The 18,730-nt window shown below is 46.5% G+C and overlaps 1 protein-coding gene across 5 annotated transcripts in view; it reads right to left on the bottom strand.

The window, feature by feature from the left end:
• The window catches only part of PACS2 (phosphofurin acidic cluster sorting protein 2), a 406,668-nt gene that overhangs the window by 47,408 nt on the left and 340,530 nt on the right, over positions 1-18,730 (bottom strand). The gene's annotated exons all lie outside the window — the stretch shown is intronic.

Below are 18,730 nucleotides of genomic sequence, written 5' to 3' on the forward strand. Positions count from 1 at the left end.
AGGTCTTAGTAGGGAAGCATCAAAATTAGAAGGCAAAAAGTGAGTCACCCAGAGATTCCATATATTCTCAAAGTTGGATATTTTATCTAGAGTTATAGCCCCTGTTTTGGTATGGATCATTGCTTGATTGAATACTTTTAGTAATTATTAACCACTTCCCTTTCGCACTATGCTAATATGACGGCGGCAGAAACTCTGTCTCTCCAGTCCGCTGTCATATGTCTTTTTCCGGAGCCTCAAGGGGGCGCACGCGTGATATTTAGGCATATGGGCTCATTGAGCTGCATGGTAATAGGTGGTAAAATTAGGAAACCCTAGAAGGTAAAGAGTGTGTTTGGGCAGACAGGGGTTTCAAGGATCGCCAAACGAAAGTTAATGCCTTACCTTATTAGTAGTATTCTGAGAAAGTATGCTGGAACAGGGATAGGTAAAACTCGAGAACGATAAAGAATTTTGGGCAGTATAGAGAGTTTTGAGAGTTAATAATTAGACCAAATACATGGGCAAAGTGATCAAGTTTACCAATTATCAATGATTAGGAGCAGAAATATGAGGGGATGACATAAAGATTAAGATATCATCATCAAATAGGCAAAGTTTATGTTGGTGACCAGCTAAATCAAGACCTTTAATAGAGGGGTCAGTACGGATTGAGCAAGGGGTTCAATAAGTAGGGCAAATAAAAGTGGGGAAAGTGGACATCGCTGACGCGTACCCTTACAGATGTTACATAGGTTTGATTTATATCCAGCTTTTTTATCATAAGCTTTGGGGTTTTTGTATAATGATGAGACCCAGCTAAGAAAATGAGGGCCAAAACCCCAACGCTGCAGGAGGAAATGTAGGTAATGTCACAAAACTGTATCAAATAAATAAGAGACAGATGGGTATTTGTCGTGATTTAGCTGCTTAAATTAGTAAAGTAGTCCTGGGTACATTATCTGCTGCTTGGCGCTGTGGGATAAAGACGACCTGGCCTTTATTTATTAAAGAACCTATTATTATCTTAATAAAAAAGTATCTGATTAAAAAAAAGAACCTATTACACTATTTAAGCCTCGCTTTCAGATCGCTCTACTGTAGGGTAGTCTTCCCGGTCATGATTGCAGACCGAGAGCGGTGGGGGGGATGGTCTATTTGGACAGCTTTACCCCAAATGCCTTCATACTTTGATGTGCCTCTTTTGATCATCAACCATGTGAGTTGCTAAATGTTGTACCTTCATTAAATGTAACTATATTGCTACACTTAGAGGCGTCTCTCTCTTCTCTTTTATACTCTGTAGCTCCTTTGTGGAGGCTTCCATTTGTGGATGGACATTTTATGATTACACAACCTGGTCACATTGCTATAATCTTTTTATATGGACTATAAACTGAAGGACTTGAATAAATGGTTGTGGAACAAATTATTTGAGTTTCCATTATCTCTTATGGGGAAATTTGCTTTGATATACAAGTGCTTTGGATTACAAGCATGTTTCTGGAACGAATTATGCTCGCAATCCAAGGTTTTACTGTATTAAGTAAATTGGCACCTAACTGGACTGATTTCACGCCAAGAATCGAATAAAGAGTGTTGTTGAAGTTGTTGGAACTTACAAGATTGAGAATTAGATAAAGGATAAAGGACTTGAATCTCCACAGATTAAAAATGTGCCCATTTTATGAATATCAATTACCTGTAATAAATGGGAGAGGAATGAGGATTGAGTTTTGTTAGGAGCATAGTAGGATACCACTGTGATTAGAGAATCAAATAGATATCCCGTGAGTATAAGATAGTGACTGTTGAGGAAATTTTAATATGTATTTAATATGTATTGTCATGGTGTCTCCCAGTGTTAGTACTCCCGCAGCCTGCTCTAAAGAGCTGACTGGGGCAGACTGACGCTGGTTGAGTCCCGTCTGGCAGTGGAAAACTTCCTGAGGTTGGAGAGAGGTGTTTGCAGAGTGGTGGGTATGTCCGCCAGCGAAAGGGCCCCTGTGCAATGCACACAACGTTCGTCTGGGGGGGTGTGTTCACTCTGCAAAGACAATATTGGTTATAAGCGGATGTTCACTCATGTCACCCCTGTGTGCTTGATCAACACATAGGGAGCCATGGTGAGCCCCTGCAGATAATCTCCCCTCCACAGGAACGGTAGTATAATCCGGGTGTGCATTGTTCTCTGAACAACGCAGAATAAGGATTCACCCCAACAGTAAAAACGGGAGCTTTTGAATTGTTATGGTCAGAAAAAGTGTCCATGATTTCCCTGCCATGCGACTTCCTTTGTCTAGTTGAAGAGCATGGCTTCCAGGTACAGGGGGTGGAAAATCATACACACAGTCCCTGCCCAGACACGCCCATAAGACTCCCCTAGTCATTGTTCATTGGTTGTTGTATAAACTCCTCCTGTTGGAAGGATTGGCCTATTGTTAGATAAATAAAGAGTACCCGGAGCATTCAGGGCGGTTGTTTGAGCTGAGGAGCAATGGTACTGAGATGAGGACGTAAGCTGTGGTCATGTCTGTTTACTTGGAGATATGCGGGAAATAGAGTGATTTTAAAATGCATTATACCATTAGACTGAATGGGTGCTTATTAGCACAGGAGATATGGATTATGCGTAGAGTATAGCCATATTTCCATAACAGCGACCCTTCTGGGTCTTTGATCTCTGTCAGAAGGAAAAAGGGTCTAGTACGATGAAATGCTATTAGCACCCCTTGTTTAGTTTTGGCAGAGGCTGTGAAAACTTCTGGATAAGGTGAACCAAAATATTTAGGGGTCGCCTTATCTGCAAAATATTGAAGTATACTGCATTCATAGATTGAAAGGGGAGGTTGAGACGGAATAAAGGAGGAAGAAAGAGAGGAGTAAATTGTGTGAATAAGAAAAGTAAAAAGGCAGCGTACTGAGTGTGTAAAAAAACGCTAACTCGGAGGACTAGTATCTATCCGAAGAGGTCCTCCAATGATAATAGGTCAGAATGGAGGTTTATCTTAGGATAGAAAGATAGGGAGAGCAATGACAATGTCTCAAGACCCCAATGATCTAGCTCTATATACAAAAAAAAAAAAAGAAATACTTGGACACCGAAGTTCGGCTGTTAAAAAAAAAAAAAAAAATGTGCAAGGGAACAAATAAAAAAAAAGGTTAATTAGCTATTAACAACTATACTGTAGGGTGAGTATAAATACCAAGAGGTAATCCTAGGAAAAAATTACTTTAAAATAAGAAACTGTATGTAGCGAAGAAGGAAAATAGTGTTATTTATCAACAGGATCATTAAATATAAAACAATACAAGTACTTCAATTTAAAAAATAACTAAATTTTTCTCCAAGATAAATATAAGTAAATATGTTTATAATCAAGATAATATGTATCTCACTGGCTTAAAGAGGAGGTCCGGTTTAAAAAAAAAAAAAAAAAATTAAAAGTCAGCAGTTACTAACACTGTAGCTGCTGACTTTTAATAAGGACACTTACCTGTCCAGGGTGTCCGCGATGACGGCAGCCCAAACCAAGCAATCGCTCGGGTCTCTGGTGCCCGGCCGCCATCCTCTGTGAGGGAATCAGGAAGTGAAGTTTTGCGGCATCACCGCCCGATTCCCTACTACGCATGCGTGAGCCGCGCGGCGCTACATGAATGGGCGATGTCTCCTGGGACACACACCAGGTCCCAGAAGACACTGCTCCCCCATTCCCCAGGAGGCAGCGCAAGGAGGAGAAGAAAGAAGATGGACCGCGGATCAGGAAGTGCCTAAGTGTGCTTAGGCATTTAGATTTGTTTTACCCTTAGGCGTGAAATGTTTAATATTTATGATAATTCTAAAACCCCTCAGACTGACAAGGTCCAATAAGTTTTATGCCGATGACTAGTGAGGGTGCAGGCTGGGGAGAGGTTCATTCAGACCCAAAGCATGCTGTAGAAATAGAAAGAAACAGCCCAGCCACCGCACACCTAGAATAGTTAGCAGGTAAAAGCAGTCTCAGCTTGATTAATCCAGGCCATGCCCCCAACATATTATGTCCCACCCTCGGGGCTTAATCATGGAGGAGGGGTCTGCTGGTGGCAGGGAGCGGTGATTGAAAAGTGCACCATGAAGCATATGAGTGGTGGAAATTTTATTAAGATGAATTTAATATGTATTGTCACAGTGTCTCCCAGAGTTAGTTCTCCTGCAGCCCGCTCTAAAGAGCGGACTGGGTCGGACTGACGCCAGTTGAGACCCATTTGGTAGTGGAAAGCTTCCTGAGGTTGCAGAGAGGTGTTTGCAGAGTGGGGATAAGAATAATTTGGGTATGCATTGTTCTCTGAACAATGCAGAATAAGGATTCACGCCAACAGTAAAAATGGGAGTCTTTGAGTGCATTATGGTCGGGGACAGCATTCATGATTTCAAGGCCAGCCATGTGGCTTTCTTTGTCTTACTGAAATGCATGGCTTACTGGTACAGGGGGCGAGAAATCATACACACTGCCCAGCCAAGAAACGCCCATAGAATCCCATAGTCATTGTTCATTGGTTGAGATTTGTATAACTCCTCCTGTTCGAAGGAATGCCTGTGCTTGACTGGCCGATTGAAAAGCTACCAAGCCTCTATTGTTAAGTACTATGAATAAACAACACAGGCTCTCCAGAAAGAAGTCGGTTGTGGAATTAAGGATGTGAGGATGGTGGTTATGTCTGTTTACTTAGGAAGATACAGGTAGACACAGACACATTATACTAAAAGGCTGAAAGGGCGCTTTATTAGCGCAGGAGACATGGATTACGTGTAGTGTAAAGGGAAATTTTCAAGTCCAAGCCCCTAAAAAGCAACCAAAGTCAGGAACTTCACATGTGGTATAGCAACAATGAGAACTAATTAACAACTTAGAGGCATACATACACGGATGTAAAAGTTGAATAGAGACTGAAAACAATAAATGAAAAAAAAATGAAAATAAGAGTATTGTATATTGCTTTATTTTTTCTTCTTTGATTTTGTGCAATACTCATTTTCATCTTTTCTAATTTATGGTGTTTAGTCTCTATTCATCTGAAACACCCACTGAATAGATTACAGCTTCCTGTGTGTACCATAGGTGACAACATTAACCATTATTCCCTATTAGCACATAGAGTAGTTGGCAACTGCATAATTTATCATTGAACCAAGCTGGCCCAAAGTAATTTTATAAAGTAATGCCAAGCCTGGAGTTCATTAATCAGATTTTACAATAATGTAAGTTGGATGTAATAAATCCGATAAAAGGCGAGGCAAAATTATAATAAAACAAAGGATTGGTTCTAATGCATGCCCTGCCTTCTCTGCCCTGGTCTGAACAAAAACTACTAGTATCTGCCTGACATACACTACTATGCAAAAGTTTTAGGCATGTGTGAAAAATGCTGTAAATTAAGAATGCTTTCAGAAATAAAAGGGTTAATTGTTTATTTTTAGCAATTAACAAGATGGAAAGTAAATGAACAGAAGAGAAATCCAAATCAATATTTGGTGTGACCACCCTTTGCTTAAAACAGCATTAATTTTTCTAGGTACAATTGAAGGAACCCGGAAGGTAGATTGCTCCAAACATCTTGGAGAACTAACCACAGATTTTCTATCGATGTCAGTTCCCTCAAATTCTTGTATTCCCAGACAGACTTGATGTTGAGATTAGGACTCTGTGGGGGCCAATACAACAAAGTGGACCCTTTGTTCTTCTGGATGGTGGATATGTAATAGGTATCTGACTGTATTTCTCAGCATTAAAGACATAATTGATTCTGACCAAATTTCCACCTCCATTTGCAGAAATGCAGCCTCAAACGTGCAAGGAACCTCCACCATGCTTCTGCCTCCTGCTGCAGTCAAATATTTCAAATTTTGATTCATCAGCCCAGGACACCTGATGTCATTTTTTGCACCCTAGTTCTTATGTTTTCATGCAAAATTAAGTTGCTTAACTTTGTTTCTACATCGGAGGTATGGCTTTTTGGCCGCAATTCTATCAGGAAACCCATTTCTTACCAGACTTTTCCGAATGGTAGATGAGTGTACCTGGGTCCCACTGGTTTCTGTCAGTTCTGTGCTGATGGCACTTCTGGATATTTTCCAATGTTGAAGGGAAGTAAGCATGATGTGTCTCATCTGCTGCATTAAGTTTTCTTGGCTGACCACTGTGTCTACAGTCCTCAATGTTGCCCGTTTCTTTGTGCTTCTTCGAAAGAGCTTGAATAGCACATCTTGAAACCCCTGCTTTGAAATCTTTGCCTGGGAGAGACCTTGATGAAGCTTTTTAACTACCTTGTGTCTTTTTGCTGTGGTCAGTCTTGCCATGGTGTATGAACTGTGACATGAAATGGTCCTCCAGAACCTCACCTTATTATTTTGTTCCTGCATTTTTGAATCCTGTGATTCTTCTATCAACAGCCGACTGGGTGACATGCTGGGTCTTGACTCTTGTAGTCCCCCCATGTTCGGCCATCGAGCAGGGTTTGGATGTTCCTCATCCAGTTTTAATCCCTCTACACAGCTGTTTCTGTTAATAACTATGTTTTAACCTATATATGAAATTGATGATCATTAGCACCTGCATGGTATAACTGGCTAATCATACACCTGAGTCTAATTTTACAAAATCCCTAATTTTGTGCAAGTGTACAAGTGCAAGAATTGGTGCTGGTTTGAAGCCAATGGTAGTCACACCTAATATTGATTTGATTAAGATTTGTCTTCTGTTCACTCACTTTGCATTTTGTAAAGGGATAAAATTAGACAATTAAAATATACAGCATCTCACAAAAGTGAGCACACCCCTCAGATTTTTGTAAATATTTTATTATACCTTTTCATGTGACAGCACTGAAGAAATTACACTTTACTACAATGTAAAGTAGTGAGTGTACAGCTTGTATAACAGTGTAAATTTGCTTTCCCCTCAAAATAACACACAGGAATTAATGTCTAAACTGCTGGCAACAAAAGTGAGTATACCCCTAAGAGAAAATGTCCAAATTGGGCTCAATTAGCCATTTTACATCCCTGGTGTCATGTGACTTGTTAGTGTTACAAGGTTTGAATGGAAAGCAGGTGTGTGAAAATTCCTGAACCGGTATGATGCTGCTTGATATGCATGTTGCCACCCATTTTTACTGTAAGGTAATTTCTTACAATATGTGTGATTGTCGTTTTTTTCTATAAATTTATTAGATACATACCAGCTCCACATTGACTTCGGCCCCTGAAGAAGGGAAAACCGAAACGCGTAGGGCCTTGTACTCACTCTGTGGATCATCTTTTCAACTTCTTCTACTGATGTCCTTTGTTTTTAATCATTATATTGTTAATGTTTTTTTTTCTAAAATAAAATTACTTTGTATATATTACCCTTACTTTAATTACTGTTGCCTTAAAAGCCCCACACCGGGGGACTCCTCACTTTCCTTTTAAATTAGATAGTGCATCTTCTAGTTTCTACCCCTGGTATGTATACTGCGAACAGAGCCAACATGTAACTTTATTATTATTATACAGGATTTTTATAGCACCAACAGTTTACACAGCGCTTTACAACATAAGGTCAGATTGCAATACAAATGAATACAGGGGGCGTGGCCTGGACATGGCTGAGTGAAGCCGTTTCTTCTTCGAGCTCCCGGCCCTGTCCTCCCCTATACCGGCCAAAAACAATATAAAAGTCGGCATGCAATCGGCAAAGAGGCGCAACACTAAAGCCAGTACCCGGGTGACAAGATCCAATACACCGGCGAGGGATATACATAAGTATTTCAAGCTCCAGACACAGACCTCCCCGGGCTCCAGAGTGACGGCACCACGAGGCACAGCGAGGGCCAACCTGGCAGACACACGGGAGAGCGGTGAGTGGCTCTTGACTCCTGTTGACCCAGAACTGCCAACCGAACCAGCGGTGATCCCGAGACCCCCAGACCTACATATGGATTCCCCATCCTCCTCCCCGGGGGGCTCCTCGGCGGAGCAAGACATGCGGGCCTTGCTGCAGGCCCTACCCACGAGGTCCGACATTGAAGCCCTGATATTGAAACTAGAGGAGACTCACCGCCGCGATTTCCAGGAGGTGAGGGCGGAGGTGTCCTCACTGACGGAGAGGGTGACATCGGGTGAGGTGTCGTTTTCGGCCCTGGAACAACGGGTGGTGGACCTGGAGCGGGCGAGGGACCAGCATCGAGACGCGGCGATCGCACTGCAGCTCCACCTGGAGGATGTGGAGGACCGGAGCCGCCGCAATAATGTGCGGCTCCGGGGAGTACCGGAGACGGTGGGGGCAGAGAACCTGGAGGAGAAGCTCCAGGAGTTATTCCGGGAGATTCTGGAGGAACCAGCGGCAGTAATAGAAATAGATAGAGTGCATCGCGTCATGGGCCCTAGAATGGAAGACCAGGATAGGCCACGTGATGTCCTATGCAGGCTGCTGAGGTACGCCCAGAAGGATCGTATCGTTCGAGGGGCATGGGAACGTGGCGAGGTGCGGGTGGATGGAGCACCGGTCACGGTCCTACCAGATCTATCCAGGGCAACACTCCGCCGCAGAGCAATGCTGAAGCCCGCGCTGGAGCTCGCCAAGCAACTAGGCTTCACATACAGATGGGGCTATCCACTCGCGGTCACGTTCAGAAAGGAGGGATTGGCCTACACAGTACAGGCCCCTGCAGACCTACCTGGACTGTTCAGATTCCTGGGAGCGGAGCCGGTGCAGATACCGGACTGGTTGCAGAATATACCACGCGCGCCTGGAAGATCGGGGCCCTCCAACTATAGAGCAGCAGCACAGCCTCGCCAGAGACGCCAGGGCATGCGACGCCAGAGAGCACCATCCGGAGACGTACTACAGGGGTAACGTGAGTAGGAACTACCTGAAATCCCCTTGCATATGTGATGACGACCCGACATCTTGAGCCATCAGGGTGTATCCCCCCTTTATTTAGTTTTTTCCCCTTTTTGATGTTCATTGGCAATCTCCCACCATACAGTTCTGAGGTGACAGGATACACCCGCGGACACTGACTTAGCTGGAAATGCCCACAATTGCTGCCCACATTTTACACAGACATGAGGGAGGGGGGTGGAGGTTGGCAATTACCCCCCCTTTTTTTCTTTCCCTTTTTATTTTATTTTTTTTGATTAGAGAGCCTGAGAGACCCAGGAGGTGTGGGGCCCCAGCCCGCCTGACACTGGCGATCCCTGTCGGTTCGCTAACTTTCCGAGTCACAGGAGTGCTTCGGGCTGAACCTGTGTTCAATGATACCCCCCCGCCTCGAGGCCATGTTACTGGGTGCATTGAAATCCGCCCTCCTTGGTGGATGACGAGGGGAGGCCCCCCCCCCTGACACACAGTAACACGCTGGAAGAAGAGGCCTGGATTTTTGGGACAAGCGGGGAAGGGGAGAAATGTTTACAGGGGAAAAAGTGATGGGCATAAAACCGGGTTGTATTCTGTGGCATGCTACGTAGAGGTCGGGCAGAGGAACAGGATAGGGTGGGAGTGCATTGGAAGTTATATGATACAGGGATATGCATACTGCTTACTGACGGTGAAATAATAAGATGGGATGCGGGGACGGGGAGGGAGGTGGATGGCGCGGCTGCCCATTAAAAGAATCTCACGTACTAAACATATTATGATGCTTAGAAGCTTAACAGGAGTTTCTCCTCCAGCGGGGGAGGTGCTGAGTTAGCGCCCCACGATGGAGGACATGATGTAATGACCTACTGGTTTTGAGAAGTTGAAGGGCTTTATAGCCCTATGTTTTGAATGTTCCTCTTGTTTTCACCTTAATATTGCCTCCCTAAGAATATAATGTTTACCCTTATATGTGTGCTATATTTGATTGCAATGTTAACTTTAATCTTAACGACATCAGCAGCCGGCGGGGGGGGGGGGACGGGGTACCGGGAGCTTGCTCTAATGGTCCTGTCTACCCACCTACCCACTTAGGCCTGCGCTCAATTCCCAGTGTTTCACTGGAGAGTGCTTTTAGCTACTTAAGCTACATTAGTGTTCTCTCTTCGGCCACATGCTCTTGTGTAGGCCTCCTAATCTCTAAATCTTACTCTATACCCCGCTACTACCCCCTCCTCACTCTTTATACTTTCTCAGTCACACGTATTGTGAGGACTGCCCCCCCCCTCCCCCGATCCTTCCCCATTAAATAGTGTCAAGGGGTTCTCCCTTTGCTGACTCGCGATCATGGACAGACTAAAAGTGGTATCACTAAACGCTAAGGGACTGAACGTCCCGGAAAAGAGGAGAATGCTCCTACACGAGATGCACCAGTTGGGGGCGGATGTGGTTATGATCCAAGAGACACATTTTAGAGGCCGAAATCTACCCCTGCTAAAAAATAGATACTACCCCACGGTATACCACTCCAACTACACGGAAACAAAGTCACGAGGGGTCTCCATATTACTATCAGCCAGAATCCCGTGGTCCCACGGAGAAGTTAAACTGGACGAAGGAGGGCGTTACCTTTTTCTGAAGGGCAAGATTGGCCAAACGCAAGTTACCCTCGCAAATTTATACGCCCCAAATGATCACCAAGACACATTCCTGACCAAACACTTGGGCAAATTGTCACGCTTCACTGAGGGCCAACTAATTGTAGGAGGCGACCTTAATGTCCCACTGATCACAACGGAGGATACGTCATCGGGCACCTCCTCTACCTCCAGAGACTCTCGAAAACGCATACATGCGGCGCTGAACTCAGCTCAGCTGATACACTTGGCGCCTCTTTCATCCCGGAGAGAGGGATTATACCTTCTATTCGAAACCCCATGGGTCATATTCGCGGATAGACTACTTCCTAGTTCCCCACAGACAACTAGACACGGTTAAGGAGGTAACGATCGGGTCCATTACTTGGTCCGACCATGCCCCGATCATACTAGTGTATGCCTTGACAGAAGTCCAGACCTCACAAAGGCGGACATGGCGACTGAATGAGAGCCTGCTGCAGGACTCTGACACCATGGCGGAAGTAGTTAGGGAGGTGAGACATTATTTTGATACTAATGCGGGACAGGAGAGTGCTGCGGGGGTGGTGTGGGAGGCTCACAAGGCGGTCGTCCGGGGGCTTCTAATTAAGCATGGATTCAGGTTGAAGAAAGCGAGGACAGAGCAGTTAAATGCTCTGCTTGCTAAGCTACAAATACTGGAGGCCCAACACAAACAGTCCCCGACACCCCAAGTGGGTTCGGACCTGAATGTTATTCGTAAGCAGATCACGGACCTGTTACACTACAAGGCAAAGGCAGCAATGCAAGTCTGCAGATGAAAAATATACGAATCGGGCAACAAATGTGGAAGGATGCTGGCGCAGGCAATCCGCAAGCAAAATATGGCGTCATATATCCCACACATAGTAACAAGGGAAGGGAAAAAGGTCACAACTCCACATCAGATCTCACAAGAGTTTAAAACATTTTACTCAAACCTCTACAATCTCCCCTCCCCGCATGCGGACCTTGACCTAACCTCGACATCTACATATCTAGACAATTCCTGCATGCCGACACTGACGTCAGACATAAGAGAGACACTGGAGGAACCAATTACCTTGTCGGAGATCCAGGCAGCACTGAAATCCTCAAAAACGGGTAAGGCCCCTGGCCCAGATGGCCTCACCACTGCATACTATAAAACCCTACTCCCGACTCTGGGCAACCGACTGGTAGACCTGTTTAACACGGTGGGCTCGGAGGGCACATTTCACATAGACACCCTGCAGGCGCAGATAGCGGTAATTCATAAAGAGGGTAAAGACCCCAGCCAGTGTGGCAGCTACCGCCCCATCTCCTTGCTAAACCATGACATAAAAATATTCACGAAAGTGATTGCCACCAGATTCCAACGACATCTCCCTGGCCTTATCCACCTAGATCAGGTGGGCTTCGTCCCAACCAGAGAGGCCAGGGATAACACGACTAAGGTACTGAACTTGCTACATGTAGCGAACAAGACAAAGGTACTATGTGTTTTCGTAGGTACGGATGCCGAAAAGGCATTCGACCGAGTGAACTGGCAATTCATGTTTTCCACCTTGAAGCATGTAGGGGTGGGGCGGAGGATGCTCCACTGGATAACAGCGGCATATACAAACCCTACGGCCAGGGTGAGAGCAAATAGCACGCTGTCAGACCCATTCCCGATTACTAACGGGACCAGGCAGGGATGTCCACGGTCACCCCTTCTGTTCGCTCTGACCCTGGAACCCTTCCTACAACACGTACGGCGGAACCCAAACATCACCGGGATTAAAGTAGGGGAGGGCCACTATAAAATCTCAGCCTACGCTGACGACATGCTATTTTCACTGACCAACCCAGCAGTGTCCCTTCCAAATTTAATGCGGGAATTTGAGGATTACGGTCGGCTAGCCAACTTGAAAATTAACTTGACAAAATCTGAGGCAATGGGAGTGGGGATCCCCCAGCAACAACTAAAGCGACTTAAACAGGACTTTAAATTAAAATGGACGGACGTGGCGTTGACATATCTGGGTACGCGCATCCCACCAAAACTCTCTGACATCTACAAACTTAATTTCCCCCCCTTGCTTAAGACAGTCCAACAGTCACTGAATGAGTGGACCACGGGTTTACATTCATGGTTCGGGAGGAATAGCATTTTAAAAATGACCATCCTACCGAAGTTTATATACTTAATGCAGGCCCTGCCCATCCACATCCCGACGACGTATTTTAAGCAAACACAGGCCGCCTTCGGGGGGTTTCTTTGGGCGGGGAGATGCCCCCGGGTGCAGAGAGCAGTGCTTTCCCTGCCCAAGCTAAACGGGGGACTGGCTATGCCAAACATAAAAACGTACTACCAGGCGGCGCAGCTGAATCGGCTTATAGACTGGTGCTGCCACGGAATGCTTAAACTTTGGCCCCGACTGGAACAGGCGCAGAGCGAGGTCCTTTTAAAGCGTGCCCCGTGGTGCCAGACTCTGCAACGAATGGACGTATACCATCACCCGATAATAGGAAACACCATTAGGGTCTGCTCCAGACTGCTAGTGCAGGTGTCATGGTCTTACCTCCTTGCTGTCCTCCTTCGTTTGACATGTGCTGGCGGCCATCTTGGTTTCTGGGTTTCTTGTAGCCTCCCACCCTGCGGCTCCTCCTTCCCACTGGGAGGAGCTGGATGCCTGGCTCATATATATAGGAGGTCTGTGGCTTCAGTTCCTTGCTTGGTCCTCCTGTGTTCACATGCTTCTAAGACTGCTGCTGCTTCTGGTTCCGATCCTGGCTTCGTCTGACTTCCCTGCTGGTTCCTGATCCTGGCTTCGTCTGACTACCCTGCTGGTTCCTGATCCTGGCTTCGTCTGACTACCCTTCTGGTTCCTGACCTCTGGCTTCGCAAAGACTCTGCTTCGGTTTCACCATCCGTTTGGACTTTTGCTTTACAGCTTGATTTTCAATAAAGCATTCTTATTTTCACTTATCTCTTGTTGTACGTCTGGTTCATGGCTCCGTGACAGCAGGGTAGCCTAGCGTCGGAAGTTTCACCCCTGCGCCCAATTCTGGGCAACCCAGACTTTGTACCCGGACTTGGGGATGCTAGGTTCGTCGCTTTAAGCGAGTCGGGTCATTTTCAGGCCTCGCATTTCAGCGAGTCAGGTAGATGGAAGACGTTGGCGCAGTTGATGGACCACTCGGGCAATTTCCGGCTGGACTTTCTGAGGGCCGGTCAGCTGAGCCACTTCCTTAGGACTATGACACCCCCCACCGCCGGTCATCTCCTTACATCACTGGAGGAGATGTGTGTGGAGACGGAAGCACTGCCTCATGCGCTCTCACTGCTTCACGCACTACTGGTGGAGCCGCCAGAGGGATACCGACTCCCGAGCCTTGGGAAGTGGGAACGAGACCTGGGATCCCAATTTACAACTAACAGGAGACAACATATCTTAACATTCACGCACAAGTCATCGATTTGCGCTAGGGTCCAAGAGACCAATTATAAACTTCTGACGAGGTGGTATAGAACCCCGGCAGTGCTGAATAAACTGTTTCCAGATGTGTCGGACTTATGCTGGAGATGCCAGCTAGAGAAGGGGACTCTGATGCACATTTTCTGGTCCTGCCCACGTATTAGGCCATACTGGGAGGAGGTCAAGCGTATCACTCAAAAATTCACAGACCGCAGGGTGCCTGATGACCCAGCATATTTTCTCCTTCACGCGACAGACACCCCGGCGCGGATCTATAAAAAAATCCGTTGTTAGGCACCTACTTGACGCAGCTAAAGCCTGCGTCCCACTATGCTGGAAATCCACGCACCCACCGAATGTAGCCATGTGGCTGACGAAGGTGGACGAGATTGGCAGGCTGGAGGACCTGATCTTGTCAAAGCAGGATAGAAACGAACAATACTCCCAGACATGGCAACTATGGACAATATTTAAATACTCAGAGGAGGGCCAGGCCCTCAGGGGTGTAACTGTGACCCCCCCCAGTAGGATTGGATCCCCCGTGCCTGCCCCCGGGGCCCCCTTGATTGCAAGGCTGAGACAGCCACGGGAGACAGACGGCCCAGAAATGATAGACGTCCATGATCGCGAGCCCCCCCCCTACCCCCCCCTCTTTGCTCCCCTCCACCCCCACTCCTAAAATCTTCCCCCCTACTCTTGGCTTGCTGGCCTGCTCACCTGAGCAGTTCCCGCAATCTTTCTCCTTTCTTCCTAACACATCTAGCTCTTAGAAAACGGAAAAAGGATTGGGAGGCTGAGCCACGGCTCCGGGCTGCAACGTGTTAGAAAATACTACTTAAATCTGTATGTATGTACGCTGACTTCAGCTGTTGTACTGTTGTTGTGGTGGTTCATGTGGACCAGCCTCGCATGATGTGTAAAAAAAAAAAAAAAAAAAAATGAATACAGTAGGAATCAGAGACCCCAGATCATTGGAGCTTACAATCTAAGAGGGAGGGTCGAAAGATACAAATGGTAATAACTGTGGGGGATTGGCTGATGGAGAAAATAAATGTACAGTTGTCAGCTGGGGGTCAGATACGCTTCTCTAAAGAGATTACTTTTTTTCAGGGAGACTTTTCAGCACCTGCAGCCTGTTTGGTGCTTTTCAGTGAAGTTTGCCATGTATGTTCGCTTTGTGTAATCAATGAAGTGCAGAGCTCACTTTTGTTGCTAGCGGTTTAGACATTAATGACTGTGTGTTGAGTTATTTTGAAAAACAGACAATTTACACTGTTCTACAAGCTGTACACTCACTACTTTACACTGTACATTGTAGCAAAGTGTCATTTCTTCAGTGTTGTCACATGAAAAGATATAATAAAATATTTACAGAAATGTGGGGGTGCCCTCACTTTTGTGAGATACTGTACAGTCCCTGACAAAAGTCTTGTTGCTTGTGTACAAATTGACCTGAAGTGCCACTAAAATATATTTCTAATCAAGATTTTGTTACAAGAAATGGGTCATTTTAATCCCAACAGCTTTTGTAATAATGTTTCAGTGCAAAACTAAACTGACAAAAAGTATTCTAATATTCACAGCTTGGTAAAGCCCATTGAGTCAATTTTTGCCAAGACATAAGTGTTATTGCCTTGTTATATGAGCTTCACCTGTGACTAATAATGGATCAATTAGGTCTCAGGTGTGTATAAAAAGAACACCAGTACACTAGACCTTCTCAACTGCAACTAGACCTCTGCAAACATGCCTAAGATTTACCCGGAGACTAAAGTGTTGATTATCGAGAGGCTGAAGACCAGATCCACTGCTGATGTGGCAGACACCTTCAATGTGTCTCAGTGTCAAGTTCAGAGGATAAAAAAAAGATTTGAAGAGACTGGAGACGTTTTGGACAAGGCCAGGTCAGGTCGACCCTGCAAGACAACTGCTCGAGAGGACCGTTTGTTAGCTCGAAAATCCAAGGCCAGCCCATTTTCCACTGCAGCAGAGCTCCACAAGACCTGGTCACCTGAAGCCCCTGTGTCAACCAGAACAGTTTGTCAGATTCTGTCTCGAAATGGCCTCCATGGTCGAATCAGTGCCCCTAAGCCAGCACTAAACAAAGGACAATTGAAAAACCGTGTGGCATTTGCCAAGGGCCACAGCCTGCTAAAAGGATGGACTCTGGAAAAGTGGCAGAAGGTGGATTTTTCAGATGAATCTTCTGTTGTAAAATCTTTATTTATGAAAGACAAGGTAACACATCTCAGTATACAATTGAAAAAGGTAGAGGTCAAACAGTGCACCGGTCAATCCTTTTTTTGCTATACCACAATAATGAAATAAAAAGAAAACAGAAATGACAAACAATCACACAAAAAGAAAGAAAACAGTTAAACAGCCAAAGACATAGGAGGTGCAATATTCAGGTAACGGGTCGGTGGCGAGGCCTCCACCCCCACAACGAGGGAGCTGAGCCACGACCGCCGGGTTTCAAAATGTAGGGCTAAGTTGTCCTCCAAGGAGGAGTAATCAGTTGCACGAGCAGGCCGACCGACTCCCCAGACCACACACAGACGACAGCCAGAGCCCTCAAAGCCAGGGGTGAGCCAAGCGGGCGCGAGGGGCGACTACACGCCTCCAGCTGACCTCCCCCCGCAACCCACCCAGATCCCCCCCAGGCCAAGGCCCCCACACCATGGTGACACAAACGCGTCAGCCCCCTGGAACTGACCCGGGAATCCCACGATGGCCTATTGCCCAAGTCCATCGAGCTAGCCCGCATAGCACTTGTCACCCAGCAGGTGGACCGCCCTGAGACAGACGCCCACGGCAAATAGAAACACATAAAAAAAACAAAGAAAAAAAGGGGGGGAGAGAGAGGTAGAGAGAAAAGAAAGGTTAGAACATACCTGAAATCCCGCGTCCAGCTCCGCCACCACTCCAAACCCCATCAGCATATCAGCACATACTCAGTAGCTAAAAGAAAAAAGGGCCACTCGTCCCAACTCCCACTGTCAGCTAAACAACTGCGCGATATCCCTGGGCATCAGCCCTCAGGTCCCGCCTGAGGACCCCGAGGTCGCCCCTTAAGGGACGGCTCCGCGAGCTCCAACAGGGCCACATCCAGACTGGAGGACACATGGCCTCCATCCAAAACATGTGCATCCCAGGTCGACCAAGTGGCAGAGAAGCAATCCTGGGTACCCCTACAGGTAGCAATCCAGTCCTCCGCATCCCTGATGTCACCTACCTTGCGGCGCCACTCCTCCCGACCTGGAGTTTGCGGGCACTTCCAATATATGGGAATTAGCAGTTTAGCTGTGTTCAACAGGTGAGGAAGCACACTTTTCTTGTACTGGCTCACTGGCATGGGAGGAATGTGCAGCAGGAAGTGGACCAGAGAGAGAGAGGGATGTCTATGCCCGTAATCTCTTTAATCTGGGACTTAATGTCCTCCCAGTAGGGTCCAATCGGCGGGCATTCCCACCAGATATGCAGAAGGGTACCCCTGAGACCATACCCCCTCCAGCAACGATCGGACTTGGATGGGTAAATTCTGGCTAGGTCTGCCGGTACCAGCGCATCAATATTTTGTAGTTCAATTCCTGCATCTTAGAATCGATAGAGCGAGTAAGTTGATAAAGAGAGGACAATTGGGTAGGGGGAAAAAACGTCTCTAAGTCCCGTTCCCAGGCTCTGATGTATATGGGCTTCACTACTGATGCAGTGGAACCAAGCAGGCGATAAAGTTCTGAGATCATATGTGGGGTTGGTTCTTCTGCTATAAAGAGGCGTTCGAATGGCGTGAGTGTAGATATCCCGTATGGTGTCGCCTCGCATCCTAAAAAATGATGTAGTTGCCGATAGCGCCAAAAGTCCATTGAAAAACTCCCAGTCCAGGCCCGGAGGGTCTCCAAGGGGAGCAGCTTACCGTCCCGCATGAGTTTACCACAACTAGCGCTGCCATCGTCTACCCAAGGGCCAAAAAAGGCTGTCTGTTCTCCAGGCGGGAACCATAGGTAGTCACCCAGTGGAGCCAGTGGGGACCCAGGGGGGGCCAGCTGTAACGTAGCATTAAATAGGTCCCAGGAACGAAGAGCCTGGACCGTCAGTGGAGATGCAAAATCAGACAAACCCCTGTGCTCCTGGGCCAACCACGGGGCATAAGACAAGTTTCTACCAACTATATATTTTTCTAGGGAGACCCATAATTTGGATTTAGTGTGGAAGAGCCAGTCAAGTACCCTCTGAAGGACGATGGCCCTATAATACTTCTGTATATCTGGGAGGCCTAAACCCCCTGCCTCTCTCGGGCAGCTTAACAGTAAGCGCAATTCTCAGGTCTCTTATTATTCCAGACAAAGGCCGACACCATACTAGACATTTGTGCAAAAAAACTCCTAGGTAGGGACATGGGTATCATCTGCATATAAAACAATATGCGTGGAAAGATATTCATTCTTATGATATTGAGTCTCCCCATCCAAGTGAAAGCTGTCTTAGTCCACAGGGCCAAATCAGCCTTTACAGCCGCCAGCAGGGAAGGGAAGTTATTCGAGTATGAGTGTTAAACCTATAAGTCAGCCGTATACCCAAATATTTCAGGGACGATTTAGCCCAGGTGAATGGGAAGGCAGTTTGCAGCCTACTGGACAAAGAGGGGGGTAACTGGATAGGTAGTATCTCTGACTTCGCAAAATGAATCTTGAAATTAGAGAGTGACCCAAAGAGTTGGAGTTCTCGCATCAGATTAGGCAGAGAGATCAGGGGGTCCGTCAGGTGGAAGAGC

The sequence above is a fragment of the Rana temporaria genome, chromosome 13 (genome assembly GCF_905171775.1).
Source record: "Rana temporaria chromosome 13, aRanTem1.1, whole genome shotgun sequence".
Classification (NCBI taxonomy): Eukaryota; Metazoa; Chordata; class Amphibia; order Anura; family Ranidae; genus Rana; species Rana temporaria.